This window comes from Lissotriton helveticus, chromosome 12 (genome assembly GCF_964261635.1).
Source record: "Lissotriton helveticus chromosome 12, aLisHel1.1, whole genome shotgun sequence".
Taxonomy (NCBI): domain Eukaryota; kingdom Metazoa; phylum Chordata; class Amphibia; order Caudata; family Salamandridae; genus Lissotriton; species Lissotriton helveticus.
The window spans coordinates 276,506,083-276,530,638 of NC_136073.1; the positions used below are offsets into that span (position 1 = coordinate 276,506,083).

A 24,556-nucleotide genomic window follows, 5' to 3' on the forward strand; every position below is an offset into this window, starting at 1 on the left:
GCCGCGACAGCGTCAGCAGGGCCTCGAAGGTGGTTCAGCTTGGTCAGGCCGCGACAGCGTCAGCAGGGCCTCGAAGGTGGTTCAGCTTGGTCAGGCCGCGACAGCGTCAGCAGGGCCTCGAAGGTTCCAGGTGCAAGAGTTCGGATCAGGATCAGCCGCGACAAGGTCAGCAGGGCTTCGACTCCAAGATACAACTGGAGTCCTAATCCAGGGCTGGCCCAGATATAGGACTGGAGTCCTTTGATGTCCGGACCCTCGCGCCTGCAGTTCAGAGGGGCCGGGATGAAGGTGACCAGACACCCAGCAGGGGGGTGGAGCCAGCGCCCAGGGAGGCTGAAGGGCGATCGATACCAGGCGTCCGGGGACGGCTGGAGGCCCCTCGAAACTCCCCTCTTCCGGGCTCCGCCAAGTGGCCACTCTACCACCTGGGAGGATCTTGGTGCCCCGATGTCGGGGCTTCGCTGAGGCCGGGGCCAGGGATGGCTGCGGCCACGTGCTCGGGACGTGATGGGCCCAAGATGGAGTCGGGCTGGAAATGGTGGCCTGGCATGGTCGCCAGACCGGCGGTGTTGGCGAGCAGGGTCCGCCGGGGTCCCAGGGGGGAGAGCCGTGGGTTGCCAGGGGGGCTGCTCTCGTCGATGGTTCGTCTTCAGGGGGGTCGACAGCGGGTCGACGGAGGGCCGAGGGGTAGGACCACGCCACGAGGCCGAGTCCAACAGCCGGAATAGCAAAAAATAATAAAGACAGGGCATGGGGGGGGGGGGGGGGGGCTACCTCAGTGCCAGTGGTCACTGATTTAGAGACAGATTTGGATTGGGGACAGAGGGCGGAAAATTAGGTATATATGGCTAGAGGCTGTCCTAAGAAATGGGTGAAGGCATGGGGGGGGGCCTGGCAGGCGTACAGGCGATAGAGTTGACAAGGGGACGGGAGAAGAGCTGGGGGGCAGATACTAAGCTAGCGATGTAAGAATGGGGAGGTTGGACCGGGTGAGCGCTATACATGGAAGTCTATGTGTAAAGTGATTGTCTAAGTACTCGAGCTTTGTGATGTATTGATAGGCAACTTATAATCAGAAAGTCATATGGTACGCTAAGTCTGTATTTGGTCCCTGTTTTTCAATAAAAGGATTTAAAAAACAAAAGAAATCTAATCTATGCCCCATACCCGGTTCCAGCACTCCCCCACCAGAGCATTTTCTGTGTTTCTGTGTTATGTGTAATGGTCGAGTTGGAAAACCCTGTGCTGTATGTATGGATTTTCCTACGAGAAATCAATGTAGCGAGTCATTAGTCATTTTAGCATTCTGGCCTCAGCACACACAACAATCATATTGTGTGTATGTTGACGATTCACTGTGACACAGAACGCGACCCAGAACAGTGGTCTGAGGAGCACATAATGTGCGCCACAGTTACTGGGCATGATTACTTTGGCTAACCAGGTGGTAGAAAATGACAGTGGTGGCACCAATGGAATTCACATGCAGAGAAGGCCATTTTTACCTGTTGTCTGTACAGCTACTGGCTCCTCCGGTTACACATGTTCTGCTAATCTGTGCAACTGGGCCATTTGCTTAATTCATGTGGGATGTGGAGGATGCATGTATGGTTAAACTATGCATGTGTAGTGGGGTGGGTATGGACTATGGGCCAGATGTAGGAAGCCTAATACCGGTCGGTAATGGCCGAAATTACCGAATTTCGGCCGTTACCGACCGGTATTAGGCTTTCCAGATGTAAGAGGCCAAAATGAAGGATTCGGTAATTTACCAAATCGGTAATTTAAGGAATCGATAAATTACCGAATTCTTAAAATACCGATTTGGTAAATTACCGAATCCTTAATGTAGGGAGCACTCAAATGAGTGCTTTTTCCATTTCAGGATTCCTTATTTACCACCAACTACAAGTTGGTGGTAAATATCGAAAACCCTAAAAAACGCAATTTTGTGCTTTTTTCAACTGTGCCATGTGGCAGACATACATGCCCTTAGGGCATGTATGTGTGCCACATGTGCACCCATGCACTATACAGGGGTGCAACAGGGTGTCAATGTGACACCCTGCCACCCTTGTAAGTCCACCCCCTATTACCGAATCGGTATTTACCGAATCGGTAATTCTCATTCATTCTTATGGGCCTCCAGGCCCATAGGAATGAATGGGGAATACCGAATCGGTATTTACCGAATTTTGAATCGGTAAAATTCGGGATTTTAGAATCGGTAAATTATATTTACCTACATCTGGCCCTAAGTCTGTTGTCTTTGACTCTTGCAGCCCAGGAATCCATTTGGAACTCCTATGCAGGAATTGTACACAAGATGGAGATTGGAAGAAGCCTTCCAGACTGCAGTGTGAATTGAATCGCTCTTTCAAAGCATTCTTGAGGTCCTTTTAAATGGACAAGCCCTGCAGATGATAGGGAACAGATGGCCTCTTTGAATTGTAGGGACCGCCCTGGTCCCCTTCCTGTTCCATTCTTCTTCAGAGGAGTTACCCCCAAACAAGTTCAAAATTAGCTGAGTAAGGAAGCCTTGCCCTCTTTTGAGTCTTTGTGATGGCCTCCCTAGCAGGTAGCGATCAGCCCCAGCCCTCTTTCTTGCTGACACTAGAGGACAGAGAATGGCGTGATCCGTCTGTGAAGAGTACACATAAGTCAGGAACTGATCCCAGGGCTTGGCCTCTTGAATATAAGGTCTTTGTCTGCAAACGGGTGTAAATATGAGGCAGAAACGCCAAGTCATTATGCCAGATATAGGTTTGGAGTCGTTGACTGCCACCTTGTGTTTGCCATCTGCCCCTTGCCAGGTTTGGAACTTGGAAGTTCTGCCCTGAAATCAACTTCAAGGAAGTGATTAGGGGTACCGAAAGTATCCCTGCATGGAGCAAAGAGTAACTGGAGGAGAAGGGCTTTGGGCTGCTTTCCAGAAAAAAATGGTCATTTGCTAGCTGTAGAACTGAGAAGAATATGCACTGCCTGGCCATGTGATGAGGTCTATTTTTTTCAAAGACCTTTTTATTGCAAATAAAAAAACAGGGACAATCAAAATAACAATGCACTGTAGCACCACAAAACTGCCATCCAAATTTCCCCCACCACCATCCCCCAGATAATTCACAGCAGATGAGCTCCGATGTTCTCCATACAAGGCTTCAAAATCCGTACTCTCAGTAGGGTCGCAGATCCCACCTCAATGGTCAATCCATTTTCCCCAAATCTTCACCCATTTCTTTGGACATCCCTTGCTCTCATAGACTACTCTTTCCACAATCATTCACCAATCCATGTCTTTCTTCCAATCATTCAATTGCAGTGCTATTTCGGACCACCATAGCCATACAATATTGCGAATAGCCACCATAAATCCCAGCATCATCCATATTTTGTCCATTTGGGGAAAATCAGTTGCATCCCAAAAATTCAACAAGCACCACGTCACAGTATCCTCCATATCACTCTCACAAAGACCATTCAGGCATACAGTCACTGATTCCCAGTATTGGCGAATTATCTGAAAACTCCGGGAAACAACCTTTACAATGCAGTCATTACATCACACTACCTTTACATAGCAGTCATTACATCGCAACATCGTTTACATCGCATGTCATTACAATGCAGCCATTACATTGCATGTCACTACAACGCATGTCATTACAATGCATGTCACTACAATGCAGGCATTACATCGCAAGTCATTACAACGCATACCATTACAACGCATAGTACCCTTACACTATTCAACACTTACCCTACTTTTGCACTCACTGGAGTTAGAATAGTAATTTGTACCCCCTACACTATCCAACACTTACCCTACTGTTGCACTTACTGCAGTTAGAATAGTAATTTGTACCCCTACACTATCCATCACTTACCCTACTGTTGCACTCACAGGAGTTAGAATAGTAATTATTACCCCTATACTATCCAACACTACCCTTAAACGCAAAGTAATGGTATGCATTGTAAAGGTATAATGCGATGTCATGGAATGCGTTGTAAAGGTAGTTTGTAAAAATGCGATGTAATGGCATGCTATAAAAAAGAATGCGTTGTAAAGGATGCCGCGATGTGAAAACTGCGTTGTAAAGGCATGCATTGTAAATGTATGCGTTGTAACGTCATACATTTGAAAACTCCAGAGCATGTGAAAAAATGCACCAACCCGACCCGTTTCTATGAAATAATGTAGTTATGTTATGTTATGTTATGTTGTCTTGTAAAGCGCATGGCTACCCCAGCAATGGTGCGTCCCAGCGCTGTAGACCACCGGGGAACCCGTCCTGGCTTTCCCTGTGAGATGATCCCTGCTGGGTATCTCCAAGGTGAAACCAGGCATCCCCGGTGTATGTGGGGGGCCGTTGTGGAGATGAGGCAAGCTAATGCCCAGAGTTGCCGAGTGTGATCCCTGGTTAGAGTAGGCACCGAAGCGAGAATTATCGAGTCCGCTGACCCTGGTCCACGACTCAGCCGCGTCGGGAATTGAACCCTGGTCCCGGGCCGTCCTCTGCTTCCGGGTCTGCCGCCTCTAACCAGTGAGCCACACCACTCCATCTCCACTCCGCCCATCTTTAACATAGCAGCGCATGCATAGGAACATCTGTGTAGAATGTTTAGTTGGAAGAGTCGGAATCTTGACCTACTGACAACCTCACGGGGGACGCCAAGACCTCAGGCCACTCATCGTCCTCTAGGCCATAAAGGTCCCACTCCCACCCCTCTCACAGCTAAATTAGGGCATCAGGAGATTTATTAATTAGTTTACAGTATGTGAGGGAGATCGGCTGTCTGGGCGTGCGGTCAATCAACAGTCTGTCTTCCAGTGGCGACAATTCAGGGAGCTCCTCACCCCTTCGCAATGCCGTCTGCAAAGCATGATGGATCTGCAGAGAGTGATACGTTTCAGTGCGTGACAATTGGTATTCACTCTGCAGGTCCGCGGATCACTCCACCCTGTGCCCACAGATTCCCACTTTTTATAGGCTAATTAGTTCCCACTTGTCAAAGCCCCGGTGAGTCCCCAGAGTTCCCAGTTGTGCAGTGTCCCAAAAGGGCATTGCCAGTGTAATCCTGCCGCACCAGCCCAAGTCATGCAGCTTGCTGTGTCAGATGGCGAATGTAACTGTGTTGGGGTTCGAGAAGGTCGTTGTACGTGTCCCCCCCCATAGATGACCCTGAGATATCCCCGAAGTTGCATGGCTTGTCTGTCCAGGCAGTACTCTGGCTCTTCCATTGGGAAATGGACCCAGTGATTGATAACAGTGAGCTGCGCTGTCCAATAGTATTTTCATATATCAGGCATGGCTATTCCACCATCATAACAGCTTCTCGTCCATTTTTTGGGGGCGATTCACACCACACCCTCATCCTAGAGTAACGTATGGGTTTTGCTCTCAATCTCCTGGAAGTAAGATACAGGGACTGAGTAGGGTGTATTTTGAAGTGCATGGAGAAATTAGGGTAGTGCCATTGTTTTATATAGTGCAGCTTTCCCAATGAGGGAAAGGGGCAGGGCCCGTCAATGTTTAATGATGTCCCACCGAAGGTCCTCCAGGTTGCGAGTATAAAAGACGCCTTGGTCAGTGGTAACATATCACCAGGTAAAGAAAATCCTCTTCGACAATGTGTGCCTCGCAGTCGTGAGGGAGGTGCGGCGCCTGCCCGTGAAGGAGATAGGTTGCGGATTAATTCCAGTTGATAATGACAGAAGAGAGTGAGTATATGTAGGATTCTATCAAGTGTACGATTAAGTTCGGAAACAAAGAGGACTACATCATCGGCACAGATTGATATCCTGTCTTCCCAGTCCTCTGTCCACCTCAGCCCCCTAATGAAAGGGTCACCCCTAATACAGGCAGTCAGAGGCTCCAAGACCAGGGTGAAGATCATGGGGTAAAGTGGGCAACCCTGACTCGTTCCATGCTGGAGTCGGAAAACTGAGGAGGTAGCTCCGTTCTCCGCCACCAAGGGAATCTGTATAGAGGAGCCGTACCCATGCTAGGAAACGTGGGCCTAAGCCCATTTTGGTCAGGACTTCAAATATGGATTGCTACTCGATCATATCAAATGCTATACCAGAATCAAAAGATCGAGATGGGGTGGGAGGTCGTTCAAACACCTGGTACCCAAGCTGTGGAACAATATGGACCCAGAGCTGCGAATGATCAAGAATGAAATTACCTTTAAAAAAAGACTGAAAACATGGCTGTTTCCCTAAGCTCATCTGCTGGAGTTTCCCCCGTCTTGTTTCAAACAGCGCTGGGATGTCAAGCGAGAACACAAGGGCATCTTCATGTATTTTGGCTGGACCGCCAAGGGCTCCGTGCAGACAATGCAAATTAAGAGAGGTGGTCTGTCTCTAAATAAATCCAGCTTGGTCAGGATGAACCAACGTCTTGACTACCCAGACCAGCCGGGAAGCCAGTATTTTTGTCAAACTGTTAACCTCTGCGTTTTGTGGTGAGGACGTTTGATCCTCCTCTGCCTTTAGTGTGCACCAGAGTGAAATGAATTGCATATCAAACCTGTGCTTGCATGTGAACACTGCAAACTTCTCCTGGATGGTGTTTAGGCCTTGATTGTAATCATCAGTCTTGGGTAATTTAAACGGTGGCAACACCTGTTGTTCTACCCCTTCCCTTGGGTCTTTTGGGCCACAAGGCAAGTGGAGGAAGACCGAGAGGATGAGGGATCCCCATCCATTATTCCATCCCCTCCTTTTATACTCTGGAGCACCGCAGAAGTCAGAGGATACGCCAATGCTTAACGTGTGCCAGTGGTTGAAGGTGATGGCCACAGACATTCAGTGGATGGGGACCAGAACTTATTTTTCATCAACACGAGAAAGAGAAAGGCAGAAAGAAGAGAAGGAAAGGAAACTATGACAAAGGGTGCAAGGATGCAAGGATGAAAAAGTACTTGAGAGAGTGTGAAATGAAGAGACAGGAATTCTAGGGTGGTGGACGAAGGAGAAATGAGGTGGAATCAAAACTATCCGCCTTGATATTCGGCAACATTGACATTCGGAAGCATCAGTGGTGCGGTCCTAAGAAAAACGTCAAACTCCTGTACCAAATTTTTTTTATTTCATTTTGTTACAAATTTGACTAGACCACTCCTGTGCATGTATGGAAGCACCCTGACCACTCCTGCCCTCCTCTGCACAGCAACGATAGCACCATATTATTCCTGCTTTAATCTCTGCAGACTACTACCTCGAGCGTCCGGTTTCCCAGAGCGCTTCCTGGTTCACTGCGCCCCGCCCTTGGAGGCCGCTGGGATGCTCCTGCTCGCTGCTCGCTGTACCTCCGCGCTTGTTTGAATGTGGCCGAACCCGGGAAAACTGCGGAGTCCCCTAATGCTACGGAGTCTGTAAAGATGCTCCCAATGCAATCTTGAAGATTTTGAAAGACCGGGAGAAGCACTGAAAATGCCTGAGGTGAGCCAGCGGAGAGCCGGCCGTGCCGACCTTGCCGATACCGGAGGCATAACGCTATCGGCTGCTCCTTGCTCGGCGTGCTTCCGCTGCCACTTGAATGTCCGCAATGTTCTTAATGCAGTGGAAAACTGTAAGGGAGGCAACCTGTTTAATAAAACGCTGCTGTTGCTGAGAGTTGCTGTGTTTAGCCTCGAAGACTTTAAAAGACTTTATAAACATGTGTTTGCCTTTGCAGCAGTGGGGTAGACTCTGCCTTTAATATATCGGGACACCTGAGGGGGTTTCTAGAGGAACTATAGGTGTTTACTAGTATCTACCTCTGCTTTTGCCGATTCCCCTTCCTGGGACCAGGTGCTCCTCTTGTTTCTTGGTCCTGCACAGTGTTTGGGAGCCCCGCACCATCGTCTCACTACTGCCGCTGGCCCTGCCCTGCAGTCCCCCCGCCGCCGCCATCTCAACCAAGCGGCCGCCGAGCGGGGGACTACTCTTCCCAGAGGGTTTTGCGGCGGACACGGCACACACACGCCCGGAGGCGCCTCAAATTGCCGTCACCACCCGCGTCGCGGGAGCACCCGGGGCGAAGCCCGGGCCAAGGGCGGGCCCGTTCAAGACCTGAGAGGCCGGACCGGGCTACCCCCCTTCCATTTACCTTTCTGCACACCTGAGTGAGTACATTATCATTAAAATTCTATGCGACGAACTGAGAGATCTTGGAATGCCTACTAAAGAGGCCAAGGGGAGGGTGGGTGCCGCAATATTCACGGGAGCTATGGACCAATCCATTATAAAGATGAACAATGTTTTTGATGAGGGGATTACTTTAATGGAGCAACGTGTTTCGCATGAACTAGCCATTGCAAGAAGATCGTCTATGGGACCAATCGCGGACGCCCGGACTCCTGATAACTTGATTGCCAGTAGTGGCCTAAGTGCTTCCCCCATTCTAGAGCTCCCAATTCCACAGCTTCCCCTTTGTAATTTGTCACAGACAACCCTTAGCAGCCAATCCACAGCCTCAGAATCATTGCTGCTGTCGCCTCAAATGTTTCCCACCACACCTAGAGCAGTAAAGGTGTATAATACTAGGCAAAAGTGTGGGAAGGACCCAGGGGCAATACCTAAAAAGACCCACCAATTATCTAATAATACAGGTGGGGGAGAAATAAAGGTCGTAAGGCCAGGAAAGCAAATCCACCTATTGCGGTGCAAGTTGTTGCCAATTCACCTCTTGTTTTAACAGGTTCCATTCCGCCAAGTAGGGCAGTAGAGGTCTTAGATGGGTCACCAAGCCAAGAAATGCCACAGAGGGTGTTGGAGGTGGAGCCTAATGCTATCTATGACACTATTAAGCTCCTGTTAGCTCCACTAGAAGAGAGGTTGAGCAAGATTGAGGTCCACCTAAAAAGGATCGAACGCGATGTTAAGGGCCTCGTTGAACCCACTCTCAGAGTTATCTCACCCTCTGTTACTAAACTGTCCAAGCTACCTAAAACCAGCAAGGAAAAAGTTCCCACTCCAGCGATCAACAAGGAGTTGGTAGGCTCAGGTACAGCCCAGACGGTTATATCTGTTCCTATATCTGTTCCTGTAGCTATCCCTACTGCTAAAGAAGCATCTGTAACGGTCTTAGACCCTAATATAGCTCCTGAGTCTTCTACGATTGAAAATGATGAGAGCGAATGGGCTGCAGAGGGCTTATGTACCGATAAACAAATTGACCAGCCTTGGCTTTTAAGGCTCTTAGTACCTCAAAATATGCCCACAAATGATCGCCCCAAGAAACCCTTAAATCGGATACCAGTTAAAAAACCCATTTATATCAATCTTCCCCCTGAGTCTCACCCATATACGATAGTAATGATAGGCGTCCCGAAATTGGGTGAGGGGAAAACAGAAACGTATGGGGAATTAAAAATAAAGTGAGCCACTGGCTAACTACAAATAGACCGCTCCCCTCACACCTTAATGGGCAAATATCCCATGTTAGGAGGGTAGATTGGGTGGGCCATAGATTCAAGTCTACCGAGGGCGAGTGCATCATTGTAAGTTTCAGCGATACTCGTGTGGCAGGCTATATTTGTAGCTGGAGGGATGGCCTCGCAAATAGCTTGATTCGCACTATGGATCTTAGCTACTTCTACCCCTCAAACGATCCTGGGCTAAATAATATGTACCAAAATTTTTCCCAGGAACAGGGGAGATCCTATACTTTTGCTAATCAATACCAATACTGGAATAATACAGGGAATTATGGTGAATATACGCCAACTGATCCATCATATTTATATCAAGCCATACCCAGGGCCTATAGAAATGCTAACCACAATGTTAGGCATCCAGAAAGGAGGGAAGGTATACATCAAGTACATCAACAAGTGTATCCCCACTCAACTTATTTGCATAATCAGTACAACGTTCCTATCTCAAATTGGTTTAATGCCTTCTACGAACAGAGCGGTTTGGAGGGGGTCGATTGACTACCCGCAACACTAATCCCCCCTGTCTATGCTGAGCATGCACACCCTGACATATCATCTGGTAAAGACGCAGACATAAAGGGACTGATTGAATCCATCCCTGTTGAGAAGCCAAAATTAGATGACCAGATAGGCCCAGAAATGAGATCCCTACTAGAGAGCTCGCTTTTACAAGATAAACCGAGTTCACCCATTGACTTCTTAGAGGCCTATAGCCCTGTTTCAACCTGTATAGAACAAAATCACTGCATCATGGAAGAGCAGGTAGTTATACGCACAGAAGGTATTGCCCTAAATCTAGCCGACAAATACACAGTCGTCGAAGCAGACATAATACCATCAAGTAACAAAAGCTTGGTCTCCTGGAACGTAGCGGGCCTGGCTGATAAAGCTTGTGATCCCACTTGGCTGTCTTTTGTCAAGCAACATGCAGTGATATGCCTCCAAGAAACATGGTTGGTAGATGGGAAAAATAACCACATCGAGGGATATCAAAGTTTCTTCACGCCAGCTGAACCATCGAGTAGGGGAAGAGCAAAGGGTGGCCTAGCAACTTACATTATTCTGGCTCTCATTTGTAAAATAAACAATCGCCACTTAGGCAACAGGAATATCCAAGTCCTAGAGTTAAAGAGGGGCAAATATACTCTGACTTTGATCAAGTTCTATAATGCAGTGAATCAACATGGAGAGTGTAACTTACTACAGTTGTGCGACTTTCTGAGAGCCAATGTGGGGAATTTGCCGCGCCACATATTGATTGCAGGTCACTTTAACACCCATCCATGTGGGAACCCAGGAGTGACGCCCATGGGACATTTGGGGTGTAATAGCCAGGAAGGCTTTCACTTTGATCACTCTCGGCGAGGAACCCAACTTAACACCGTGATGAACGAAAACAATTTAGTGGCAGCCATGTCTGTGATGGCGGAGCATACACTTTTTCATGTCCCTACGTATAAAGGCAACATAAACGGATCATATATAGATCATATCCTATTATCTGCTGACCTTGCCAACTTTGCCTCAGATTTTTGTATCCAAATGAATATTCATAGCGATCATAACCCAATCTCTGTCAAACTGGGTGGAGGCATCTTAGAAATGCGAAAGCAACGTAAAGGCCTTGGGTCTTTAAAGTGTATAAACGGAAAGCATCGCTTGAAATGGACATTGGTGAACCATGATAGCCTGTATGTCTCAATTAATAACCTATGTAGTTCTGATCTCTCACTTTGTGTATCACCTACATCATCCCCTCGTCAAACCCTGTCTGCATTTGATGGGGTTGTATCAACAGTAGGGTCTTTGTTAATGGTGCCAGCAAATGGGCATGCTGGCAGTAATCCTAAATGGTTTGATCACTCCTGTTCTAAAGCTAGTCAAGACCTTAAGACTGCCCTAAAAGCTAGACCCAGAGATCCGGCCCGTATTAAGGTTATGCGCGCCAATTATAATAAATCTTTTGCGACACAAAAAAAGAGGTAAAGGCAAGTACTTGGGAGTCCCTTCTGGATCCCAAAATTTTGGGTAATAGTGCCAAGTTTTGGGATATTATTAATAAACCCTTGTTTGACCACCCAAGTAATACCGTTCTTGGCACAAATATCCCAGAGGAGGATTGGGTCACCTATTTTAGTACCATTTTTAAAAGCAACGAGCCACAAGCTGAGCATAGTTGTGTCACTCCTAAGGAGAATCTTTTGCATTTTTCAATTAATGAGGTTGAAAAAGGAATTCAAGGCTTAACCTGTAATAAGGCCCCAGGGCCTGATGGCCTTCCCCCAGATCTTTTTAAACCTTGTCCATCACTATGGGCTCCTGTTGTCACCACTGTAGTAAATGCAGCAGCGGCCTCTGGTTGCACAAAGTCGTGGGGGATCTCCACTATAGTACCTGTGTTTAAAAAAGGTGATCGTAATAGCCCCCACTGCTACAGACCAATATCTTCAATTAATTCTGTAGTGAAAGTAGTGGGGGGTGTAATTTTAAACAGGCTAACAGCATGGGCAGATGAAAATAATATAATTTCCCCGATTCAATACGGCTTCAGGCCTGGTCACTCAACAGTTACCCAGTGTCTGAACCTGTATATGATTATAGGAAAATACACTATGGCCCAGCAAGGTACAATCCACATGGCATTCATGGACCTATCGTCGGCCTTCGATTGTGTAGACCGTGGTAGGCTATGGGATGCCATGGTAAAAATGGGAGTGGAGCAGAGTTTGATTAACTTGTTAGCCGACATGCATTCCGACACAAGAGCAAATGTCCGTTACACACAAGACCTAAAAGTAACGAGGGACTTTGGAATTCATCGGGGCGTCCGACAAGGGTGTATCTTAGCTCCATTCCTCTTCAATTTATACATCAACGACCTGGAAGAGCATCTTTTAAGCACAGGAGCATATTACCCCTATGTCGGACGGAAAGGCCTACCGGTCCTGCTTTATGCGGATGACGCAGTCCTGATATCCAGGACTGCAATTGGCCTGCAAACTCTGTTAAACTCTTTCCACGCCTTTATGACGTCCCGGGACCTGAGTATTAATAACTCAAAATCATATGTCATGAAGGTAGGCCAAGGGGGAAAAAAGCCAAATTCTTTTAACGTCAACGGCGAAAAAATACCTGTAGCTAAAACATTTTCGTACCTCAGTGTCCTCTTTGACTATCAATTAAATTGGGGACCTGCAGTAGAGAGGAAAACGGGCGAGGTAACCAGATCAAATGCAGCAATACTTGACTTTGCAAGCAAAATGGGTAACAGTCCAGTGGCTGCACTGCTTCAACTTTATCAAGCCAAGAGTATTGCTATTGCATGTTATGGAAGCGAGTTATGGGGGTATGCCTCCCTTGGTGGCCTGGAGGTCGCAGAAAATAGTTTTTTAAAACGGATCTTGAGGGTCCCAAGGGGAACAGCAAATTTTTCAGTGCATGAAGAGCTGGGCATGCCATATTTATGCGACAGGATAGCCGTAAACCCTTTACTTTGTTGGCTAACCTGTTGGCTAAATACTGATATACCCCTTACACAACAAATCTTGCAAGAAGCTTTAACATGGGATACCAGGTTCAAAGTCCCTTGGATTAAATACATCAGCAACTGTTTCTCTGAATTAGGGCGCCCCGATCTTTTTGTAACCCCAACGTCTATAACTAAATCTGATGTTATCTTTGTGAAAAAGACCTTTACTACATCTAGGTATCTAGCCCGGGAGGAGGGCGAACTAATGAAAGACAGTGTACGGAAACATGTGCTATTAAAAACATCTTTGCGCATGGAACCGTACCTGTCATGGCCCTTGTCAGGTTATGATCTCTTTTTGTTGACAAGGTTTCGCCTAGATATATTCCATCTTTTATTAGCCGTACCTAGGGGGGCCCATCGTGGCCAAGTGCTGCTAGCTTGCGGCTGCGACGAAAAGTCTCCGCAAGACCAGGCACACTTTCTTTTCATCTGCCCCTTTTACACTGTACCACGGAGGCTATATCTAAAACCATGCCTCAACAAACCAGCACTTTACTACCTTCAACTTTTAAGCTGTGATTGCACTTTATTTGTATGCAGCTTTTTAAAATTAGCACTTAAATTCAGGAAAAGTATGGAGGGGTAATTGTGCTGTTGATAGATATATTTTTAATTAATATAACTTATATTTTTTAATGTCTATACTGCTTGTGACTTTATACTAGATGTTGCTATTAACAATGTTTGGATTTTATGTGTTAATGTATGTTTATGAAATTCACTTTTATGGTTGTTACTATGAATAACCGAATAAAGTTATTTGATCTGATCTGATCTGACTAGAGTCCGTCTTTGCATCATTTCCCTCGGCTATCTGGAGAACTGGCCGAAGAGCAAAACTGGGGTCAGTCACAGCGTGTCACTGCTGAAAGCCACACAGAACGGTGATGGTGTGACTTTCATCATTCATTCATCATTCATAAACTTTATTCGGGTAAGCACAAAATCATAACAGTAAAATGATGATGATGATAACAAAGTTTATTTAGACAATAGTCTATAAACCATACATAGAACAATGGATCGCACCTTGTGATAAAATATTTAAACTACAGTTCATTTTACACATTTCGACACTTATAAAACCTAAGCATAAAATATTTAAAACCACAATTCATTTTACACTTTTACAACACTTATAAAACCATAAACATAAAATTGGGATACTCTATATTTTGTAAACTCTCCCGTTCTCCTTTGTTATCTCCATTACATATTCTCTTGTTGCTTTCAGAAATTTCCCCAATGCAATTGTAATATCTAAAAAAGGCATTTCTGTAAGAAGGTCGATAGCATCAACACGAGAGGTCACCTCATATTTTAAAAACATTGGACGTAAAAAAGTTTTCCGAATTACTAAAATACAAGTACAATCAAGCAGTATATGTAAAATATCATTTCTCACTCCTAGACCACATTTACAAGTACCGTCCGGATGGATCAGGGCCACTCTTATATTTCTTTCGATCTTCCATGGATTTAGGCCCACCCGGACCTTCAAGATATCCTGTCTCAGCCATCTACTAGGCAGTAAATCCAGGTATGGGAACCGGGTCTCCTTTTCCCATTCATTCTTAACCCAATTCACCGATTTTTTTAGCCTCAGATAGTCCATGTCTTTTGATCTAGAGTATTCAAGCCCTTGTTCTCTAAGCATTTTTTTGAGCATGCTATATTCATCAGAGGAAGGGAGAGGCTCAATTTCAAGTGCGCGGTTACCATTTGGAGGGTTTTCTTTACATCTCGCGCCCAGCGTAAGCTGCTTGCTCGAATTTCCTCTCTACACCAAATTGATACCTTCTCATCACTACCAGGCTCCTGTCGATTCCAAAATCTTATTAGGGGCAATTGAGTCTTTACTTCCCATGATGTTAAACCCACCTCCATTCTAATAGCTTGAATCATGGAGCTATTTGGTAGAGATAATAACATTTACACAATTTTACCTTCTTCCCGGTCCCACCCTCTTTTTCCACTCAGAAAGAGCACCTCTGCTCCATAGAGCACTTGAGGGGGGATCATAGCTTCAAAGGCCTTCAAAAGCGGTCTGTGTGACATATCACCATAATCTTTATTAAATTTTTTCAACCCACAGACCGAAGAGTAGGCCTTTGCCGTCTGTGCCTCCAAGTGGGTATTCCACTTTAAAGCGCTATTAAACCAGAGGCCTAAGTATTTGTATTCACATACTACATCCAATTTATCCTGACCTAAAAACCAATTAAAATTGTTTACCCGCTTTCCGAAACATAGGATCTTTGTTTTTTCCATATTCACTGTTAAGAGCTTTTTATCACAGTACTTTTTGAACACATTTAGCTTTCTTTGAAGGCCCATTTCAGTTTGATCCAGGATCACCAGGTCATCGGCGTATAAAAGACATGACACTTTATTATTATTCATTCGCGGGCTCGCACTTTTTTCAACTTCCAAAGTCGCTGGGAGGTCTGCCAAAAAGATTGAGAAAAGCAGGGGTGCCAATACGCACCCTTGTCTCAAACCATTCTTTACTGGAATTTTATTGGTCAGAGAGCCCTTTATATCCTTAATGACCTGGGCCCAATTGCCACTATGAAGTTCTTTTAATATGTTCAATATACCCTGTGGCATTCCATAATTTTCCAATACTTCCCAAAGGCTATTTCGGTCTACTGTGTCAAACGCCGCTCGGAAATCGACGAAGCAGCAAAATAATTTGCCATTTTGCTCCATCGATTTCCTGGCCAGCGCCCACAATGCAAAACAATGGTCTATCGTGGAATGGCCTTCTTTGAAGCCCCCTTGTTCAACTGGTATAATAGATCTATGTTCCACCCAAGCTTTTAGCTTATTAAAAATTATTTTAGAGAAAAAAAATTCTCCTATATCCAATAGGTTATTTTTTCTCCTATATCCAATAGGTTATCTCCTATATCCAATAGGTTATCTCCTATATCCAATAGGTAACAGTAAAATGACAATCAGAGAGTAAAATGGCGTGACTTTCTTATTATCCTATTACCGTGCAACACCGATGTTCTAATTATATTATTACGAACACTTAGACACAGAAATGTAAAGTGGATTTCAGGATTCCTGCATTATAGATTTGGTGTAACGTTTGGTGTAATCTTGCATAAACATTTAAAAGAGTTCCCTTGAATGTGGTCTGTCCATTATGTTTCTTTATCATGGCGCGTCCACACAATGCTGTAACTGCGAAAAGTCAACGTGCACCACAGTATGCTCCTCTTTGTTGTCTCGCGCTGTGGCAAGAGGCCGTCTAGCTCTGCCCAGCCCCGGAACCGGTACCGGCGCCGCCCCTCCCTCGTGGCCGTGGCGCGGTGCTGCCCGGCTGTGAGTGAGGTGCATGCCCGGGCTTGTCAGGACAGGAGGGGGATTGGTGCACCGCGCGTGCAGCACCAGGCCTCTGCGGGGTGAGAGCGCGTGCAGTTTCGGAACCGTTACTTGTGGTGGGCTGAGAGCTGCGTCACCTGCCTGTCACGGCTGCTGCCTGTCCTGGAGCTGCACGGAGGCAACGGAGTGAGGACTGCCCGCTGATTCCCGGCGGAGCTGCAGGCGTCATTGACTCAGGTGCGTGCTTGCTGCCCGTGCACAGGCTGCCGTGCTTTAGTTGCCTGTCGTGTCCCTGCTGCCCGGCGAAGAGACGAGTGTCCCTGCCTGCTCCCCTCGTGTCCCTGCTGAAACTGTGTTTGCCGCCTATGCCGAGGTGTGCATGTGCATCCCTGCCTGCTATGGGGCTGGCATTTAAGGCACAGGCGTGGTTATGTGCTGCCAGGCGGTCCTTTGTGTGGCCAAGGCAGGTTGGGACACTCAGGTGTGCTGGTTTTGCCGGGACTTCATTTTATGTCAGTTGTTAATGTTAAGTCTGTCTTTCCCTTCAGCTGACGTTTGTAGTTGCCTGTAGTACAGGGCCTTAGCCTACCTCTGAAACCTAGGGACTGCTACGTCTCCTGCCTGCTGTGGGCATGTCTGCCCCGTCCCTTTTGCCTGTATCTCTGCCATCATCGGCCTCAGTAGATACTGTTTTGGAGAGGCTAAAGAGCGCTGCTGGCTGCGCAGAACGTAGAGGGGAGGCATTCTGCTGCCTGCTGGGTTTACGTGAGGCGGCTACTGTGTTTAGACTGCTAGAAAGGAAGAAGAGTGTTACTGACTGCAGTGCCCACTCTGAGATCGGAGTGTGTTTGCTGCCTCTCACTGCTGCTAATTCATGCAGCCTGCAGCTGCAACTCATGTTGTCCTAGACTGGAAATGACTGCGGTGTTTGTCGGCTGGATGCAATTGATCTTGTCCTAGGAAGGAACACAGAGGACTGAAAGTGTTGTGCCTCTCTCTGCCTTGACTAAAGTTGGCCGATGTGTGCAACCAATGCCTGCAACTGATGTCATAGATTGGGACTAACTGAGGTGTTTGCCTGCTGCATTCAACTAAAGTTGACCTAGGCTAGTCCTCAGGTGAAATATTGCGGTGAGTGTCTGCTGTCTGCAACTTAAGTTGTCCTAGACTGGGACTGACTGAGGTGAGTGCCTACTGCCTGTAACTGATGTTGTTCCTGATCCAGCACTCCTATTGAAAAACTGTCTCAATAACACTACCTATCACTTTAACCTCTTGAATGCTATGGGGATTTTTCCCCTGTGCTGGAAACCCATGAACCCCATTATTCATGACGAGCTGGGCTCGTCATGAGCGTGCGAGGAGGCTACTGCATGACGAGCCCAGCTCGTCATGAGCGTGGAAGGGGTTAATACTCACCATTAATCATGAAACACATATGAAGGCCCATATTACCACTGAGACAATTTTTGAGCGACTGAATCAGGTGGTATGATAAGCTAAACTATTCACATATTATTTACAAATTATATACAACTGCAGTTTACCTATTTTTACCATGGTTTTAATCATTTATCAATCATTAATCAGACCACCAAGGCGATTGAATCAACTGATGGTAACTAGATCATGAATAAACAAGACCAGCTTGTCATTTCAAATCTAATTTATTAACTTTAATTTTCATAAAGGAAATGCATTTTACGTTTTAGAATCTTTATTTTATGAGCAAATAAGAAAGCAGCTTTTAATGAGGAAATGATTTAATAATCTGACATTTGTAAAGCAAGCTCAGAAACACAAATTATTAGCAGAATAACAGTTTCCATTCCCTAAATCTATTTCCCTGTCTAATTCTCTCTACACTTAGAAAGGAAAAATCATTAAAGTCTGCTGTCCTTACGTGCGCCCAAAGTCTGACAGCATGCCACGTCTGTCAGGAATCAGAAAGCAAGAGAGGTTTTTCACCACTCCAAGTGTCAGGTTTTATACCTTTCTTTCTAGCTAAACTTTCTACATTTTACATTCTTCTTGGCAAATCCGAGCTTTTCATTGGCTGTCCTGTGTCAGTCCATGATAAAGTTTGTTAGGTCATCTCCGTTACTTGACCAGGCCCAGACTTTACATAAGCCCTATTGTCTTTCATTTCCACGTCTTTCTGCTTCCTCAGGAAAGATACTTTTTCCACAAGTTTCAAACATTTACTTCCTAGCCTTGGCAGACACATTAAATTCCTGTTCTTGAGCCTTTTCTCCACAAGCACGTTCAACTCAGTCAAAGAACTGCTTTTTCAAATAATGATGACTGCAGTAAAAATCCTCACAGCTACGCATGGGCAAGGCTTCTCTCTGGACAAGCTTTCGCGTCTGCAGTTCTGTCAGCCATGTTTTCTGAACCACCTTTAGGCCTCACTTTGGAAACTATTATTAAACAAACACAAGACATCAATTAATTGAAGAATTGAGACCCATTCTGTTACCCACCCCCTTTACTAATTAATCCCGTTAATTATGTTACCTAGCAGAAGCACAAATAAGCAGCATTATATTTACTTCTCCTTTGGGAACTGCTGCGCGAACTCCTTGAGCTTTCATCACAGAAAAAGACATAACATAAGCACACAAAATAAGCACATGCTATTAGTTAAACAGCCGCATTTAATACTGACAAAGACACAATAGACAAGGTTAGTTTATTATGTTTTTCTTTGCGTTTGCAACATAAAGCACATTAGTAATCCCACGTGTACTGATGTATAATTTCACCACAAGCATATTAATTCAATTATTGTTACGAGAGATTAACTTCACAAGTTTGAACAAAATCTTGTTCTTCACCTTGCTCCATCATTCCAAACTGTGACTGCCTATGGTGTGTGTCTGCTGCCAGTAACTGATGTTTGGCTACGTTGGAACTGCCTAGGACTGACTGCAGAGTGTGTTTGCTGCTTGTAACTGATGTTGTCTTAGACTAGTGGCCTGGTACTGACTGTGGTGTGTGTATGGTCCTGCATCTGATGTTGGCCTAATGTGGTGCTCTCTGGGATTGCCTGCTGTGTGTTTGCTGCTTACACCTGATGTTGTCCTATACTGGCACTGCTGTGTTGTGTCTGCTGCCTGCAAATTATGTTGCCGTGGTTGGGATCGTGTAAGACTGACTGCAATGTATGTCTGCTGCTGCAACTGATGTCTGTCTAGGCTGAGACTGCATGTGCCTGAGTGCTGTGTGTTCTGCTGCCTGCAACGAATGTTGGCCTAGACTAGGTTGCTTGGGCCTGAGTGGGATGTGTATCTGCTGCCTGCATTTGATTTTGGCCTAGGCTGGAACTGCACTTGACTATAGATTGTGTCCCTGCTTGGACTGGGGCTGCATGGGATTTACTGTGGTGTATGGCTGGCTTGTTCCATATCATTAATATTCCTGGAGCAGGGCTGTATATACCAAGGAAGTGCACTTTGTTGAGAAGATACAAAATGGAAGTTTGGGTGAGTAATTTGGCAGCAGTTAGCATACATTTACAAACATATATTTATAACTTAAACAGCAAATCTGCGAACCCACAGGGTTCAGACCAATATACAGACTGTGGCCCCTGGTATATTGACTTTAACTATCTTAAACTGAAAACAATTATTCAGGTGCCATTTTTGAGTCGGACTGAGTTAGTAGAGAACAAAGTTTTGACTGGTCCTGGCATGGCTGCCCAAAGTGTCACCATGGATGATGAACAAGGGTGCCGGTTATAGACATAAAAGATTAGACCAACTCTTTTGAGGTGGCCCACTAATGTGGAGGCCATCTTCGGGGTATAGTTAATGCTGACCCCAATCTTTGTAGTGTACTACTTCACATCCTATTTGTTGGAAGCTGGCTCTGAATATACTATCTTAACCAAGTAGGACTCAGAGAGTGACTTCTGAGTCCAGAAGAGTAGAGAGATCCTTTCATATATAGAAGGAGAGGAAATACATACTCCCATTAAAATGACCAAAATCCTAAATAGTATCTTCCCTTTTAAGCTCTTCGAAGACGTATTTGTTTTTTGGGGGGTATATAACCCCTCAAAAAACAAATACTTCTTCGAGGAGCTCCCTGGAATAACGTTTAGCCCACCCTGATCTTTTGGAGTCAGAGTGAACCTGATGATGAAGCATGCCACTAGTAACCCCTTCCGCGCTAATGACAAAGCCAGCCCGTCATGGGCGTTACCTGCGCTACGCGGATGACGAGCTGGCTTTGTCATAAACAACGCGATTTTGAAAAATCAGCGCACAGCGGGAAAACGCGGTAGCGCGGTAGGGGTTAAAGTGGGTGAGGGTTTGTATATAAAAAAAGGATTTTCTTTTTCTTACCTCGGAGTGTGAAGGACTATAGGTGCATCTTTACCTCCTTAATACATTCTTGTTTAAAAGGGAGGGTACTATTTAGGATTTTGGTTCGGTATATACTATACCAAAAAGAGGTGTAGTGTGCACAGAGTCCAGTGAGTCCCCAAAGGTATAGCAGAGGATAAAGTAGATAATACCTTACACTTAGTTTAGTAGTAGCTGGGCAGTAGCGGCGGCTCCTTTCCAAGGGCGGAGAAGCGTCACCCCATTTCATCAACTGCAAGCTCAATACAAAATATAAAATGATAATAACGTTCCGTTATTATCATTTTATTTTTTGTATTGAGCTTGTAGTTGAAGCCAGGTTGGGTTAGGACAGAGCAGGGCTCACTGACGTCGAGGGAGGAGGCGTGGAGGCTGCACCTTAAGTGCGCATGAAGATTTGGCCGCCCGTCTCGGGCCGGCCAAATCGCCATGCACACTTTGCATGTTCTCCACAGGCTGTATTGTACAGCCTGGGTGGAGAACATGCACAGTCTCCCAGTCTCTCTCTGAGCGCCGAACCTCGGCGCTCGGACCAATCACAACGCTGCTATAAGGCAACATCGTGATTGCCTAGGGTATTCTAGGAGGCTGTGTGCTTCCTGCTGCGGAGAAGAGGACGGAGGAGAGGCGAAGGACGGCAGTATTTAGGTAAGTGCTTTATTTTTTTATTTCCTCCTACCCTCCCCCCCACCACCACCACACCCATCCCCGTTCGGTAACAGCCACTATTGTTGAGCAGTTAGGCTTATCAGAGGGCTGTGTTAAGCATTTGTTGTACACACTTAAAGACTGAATCCAGACCAGTTGTTTTTATATAAAGATTAGACTTCGTTTTTTTATTTCTAGTACCAAGTGAAACTCCGTTGCAGATAATAAAAATTTCAAGAATATTAGTAATACTGTTCAAGATATAGGAGGAATAGTTTTGCAAGGCAGTAGACAATGCTTTACAGTGAATGAAATGCTTTTGTATTGTCAGTCAAATACTGTAGACTTTGGAGTTGTAAAGACAGACAGTTATCTGCAATAGGAGAAATCACAATGCAATCTTTGGAAGGAAACCGAGTTATGCAGTAAGAGGTAAGTACACAACTTACTTCCCCATTCTTCAGCGGTTTTGACCAACATTGGGTAAAGTTCCGTTTCAGGTAGGTACTACACCACCAGCGGCACAGAAGCGGTCGGCTAAAGGGGTCGCTGAGCCCAATATTAGCCTATGGTAACAGGGGCACCTCGTAGAGGCACGGATTAACAGGTACGTTTCTGTGGTTTCAGCACCAAGGTTACACCACCAGCGGCACAAAAGCAGCCAGGTGCTAATCAGCATTGGGGTGGCCAATGCTTTTCAGTGGAGGTCATCGGTTCCACAAAGAAGCTGCAGGTTTAGACCAGGAGGCTGTACAGAAGCGACCAATGGTTGGACAGGTAAGTTGGATAGCTGGGGTGTACCGGGGCATCATTGGCCGGTCTCTTCAAAGTCAGGGGGCGGAGGATGCAGGGGTGCCTTTTGTTGTCTGATTTTCTCAGCTGGATCCAGACATAGTCGGGGGGACTCTCCGTGAAGAGGCTGCAGGGGATGTTGTGGAGTCCTGGAGAGGTCAGCCACTGTTGTCCTAGGTCAGGATCACTGGGGAGACTTCACAGGACAGATGAGTCACTCTGACTCGGGCCGTGGGTGTCGGGTGCAGAGTGTTGCAAGTGTTGCAGATCCGCCTGGATCCAGTGTCCTTGGGGGTTGTTTCTTTCTGGACAAATCCACTGTCCACTGGAGAAAAGAGTCTTTGTTGAAGGCTGCTCAGATCTCTGTGGTTCTTGCTGGCTGTGGGACACTTCGGTTTCTGTGAGCAGGATCATTGAAGCAGGAGACAGGTTGGTGGGGCTAGGGCTCAGTCAGTTGTCATGTTCCTCCTTTGCTGATGCTCAGCTCTTCGTTCCTTCTTCTTCTCAGATCGTTGAGTATATGTTTTGATCTGGCTTCCACAAAAAAATGCTTGCCCTCCACATAGATGTGATTATTTTGTTTATTTATCCAAGAGATTGAGCTTTCCCTTTCATGGGCATACATATGATATTGTAATGCTCTTAAACTGTCTTAGATGAGTGAATGATTTGAGGTGTAGTAGTAGTAGTCCTTTATTCGATCAAAAATATGATCATTCAAATCATATAAAAGCAGTACATTAAAATAAAGCAATTAAAAATACATTAAAATAAATGTTATAAACAATGGAATACGACTAACTGATACATTTTTAATTTTAAGCACAAGAATGATTAACATCGTGCCCTATGTCAGTATTATGCTGAGTAAAGAAATCTAGTGATCAGAAGACAATTTGCCCTGTTTAGACCTCTTCCACCAGGCATATAACAAAAACCTTGAGATTGCGAACACTAACCAGCTTGTGGTATCTGTCCTGAATAGGCATAAAGCTTCCATAGGACGATTAAAAGATAAAATATGACTAACAGGCGGTATCCAAATTTTTATGAGTGCGGCATCGGAAGAGGATTCCATCCCTTTCACGACGGTTCGCGGTTAAAGTACACCCGCGTGAGCTCACAAATTAGTCTCCTGGGTCAGTCGTCCTCCTGCCTGAGTTTTCTATGCAGCCTCCGCCATATGATAATGAGTATATGAGCCGCCCTTGGCATTGAGTGCGCACCGCTTCGCGGGCACTGTGACATTGACCCACATTCTACCCAGCACAGAAATTCACCTTGACTTGCGGTAGACCTACACTCCTGGAGCCCTTGTGCTCGTTGTGCAGATAAGTCCTTACCCAGTCCCCGTCCTGAGGAGAACCAACAATATCTACGGTTCGAAACGCGTTGACACCCAGCCTGTGGCAAGATAGAAGGGTGCAGCTAGGGAGTAAATAATACCATTTCTGTGGGCCCTTGCTGCTAACCCCTAAAAAACACTCTATCACAGGTGCTGTGAGACAGGCAGGCAACTTCATTCCATCCTAGCTCCGCCTGTCCACTGGATTCTAGCTTATAGGACTGGTTGTTTTCCAAACGCATAAATAATGTGCTTTGTGTAAAGGTCTCCTTACTTTGCAATTGGTTTGAAATGTGATTCATTTTAGCAAAGTACTATTTTGGTGTTATGGTATTTTTTTGTTGATTTTTCACCTTCAGTGTTTGTATATTTGTATATTTTGTATATACTGTACACACAATTGCTTGTTTTTGAACTGACTGTGCTGACAGAGTCTTTTCCTTTATGCCACATGTGAATTCAATGAAACTTTATTATAAATGAAAATATATTCTTTTGGAATATAAAACTGTTGGCCACGCAGTACATTTGGGCTGCGCGTGTCAAGATTTTTTCCTGAAAAGTATCCTGATCAGCCATCTTGTTCTGTTATATCAAATTTTTATGAGGGCAGCATTATAAGGGCAGCAGAACAGAAAGTGACATTAGTCTCAGGAGAAATATGACAAAAAGGACACAATGGATTGGCGGGCACATTCCCCCAAGAACTTCTTTTGGCATTCAGAGGGAGTGTTCCATATCTAAATTGGATATACAACGCTCGAGCCTGGGGTGGTTCAATATCATCTAAAAACACCACTAAGCCAAAACCTCCTTTAAAGTGCAAAAACCTCTTGGTTAAAGTGCCACGTGCAATACAGTTTACACTCTCCGTGTCCATTAAGTCCCAAAACCTCTTTTTAACAAGGGGGACCATAAATTTAGTAATGGACTCTGGTTCCTCCCATAGCTGCCCCAATCCTATTTTTAAGAACCAGGCCTTGATCTTGCTGAACCACTTAATGCAGCCTGTTTGCTTATGCAGGGCAATCAGCTCGCCTAGGGCCTCCTTCAATGGGACCTGTGTGTTGCTTCTCCATACCCTTACCCTGAACAAAAGTGCCC

General features: G+C 45.6%; 1 protein-coding gene across 3 annotated transcripts in view; it reads left to right on the forward strand.

Annotated features, from left to right (window-relative positions):
- LOC144798412 (uncharacterized) overlaps window positions 1-24,556 on the forward strand; it is a 267,605-nt gene that overhangs the window by 35,567 nt on the left and 207,482 nt on the right. Inside the window, exon 1 of one of the 3 annotated variants that reach the window (XM_078669276.1) lies at window positions 16,398-16,531. The exons of the other annotated variants lie outside the window; for them this stretch is intronic. The gene's annotated coding sequence lies outside the window, so the exon portion shown is untranslated. Of the gene's footprint in view, window positions 1-16,397; window positions 16,532-24,556 lie in introns of those variants that run through there. 3 annotated transcript variants of the gene reach the window in all.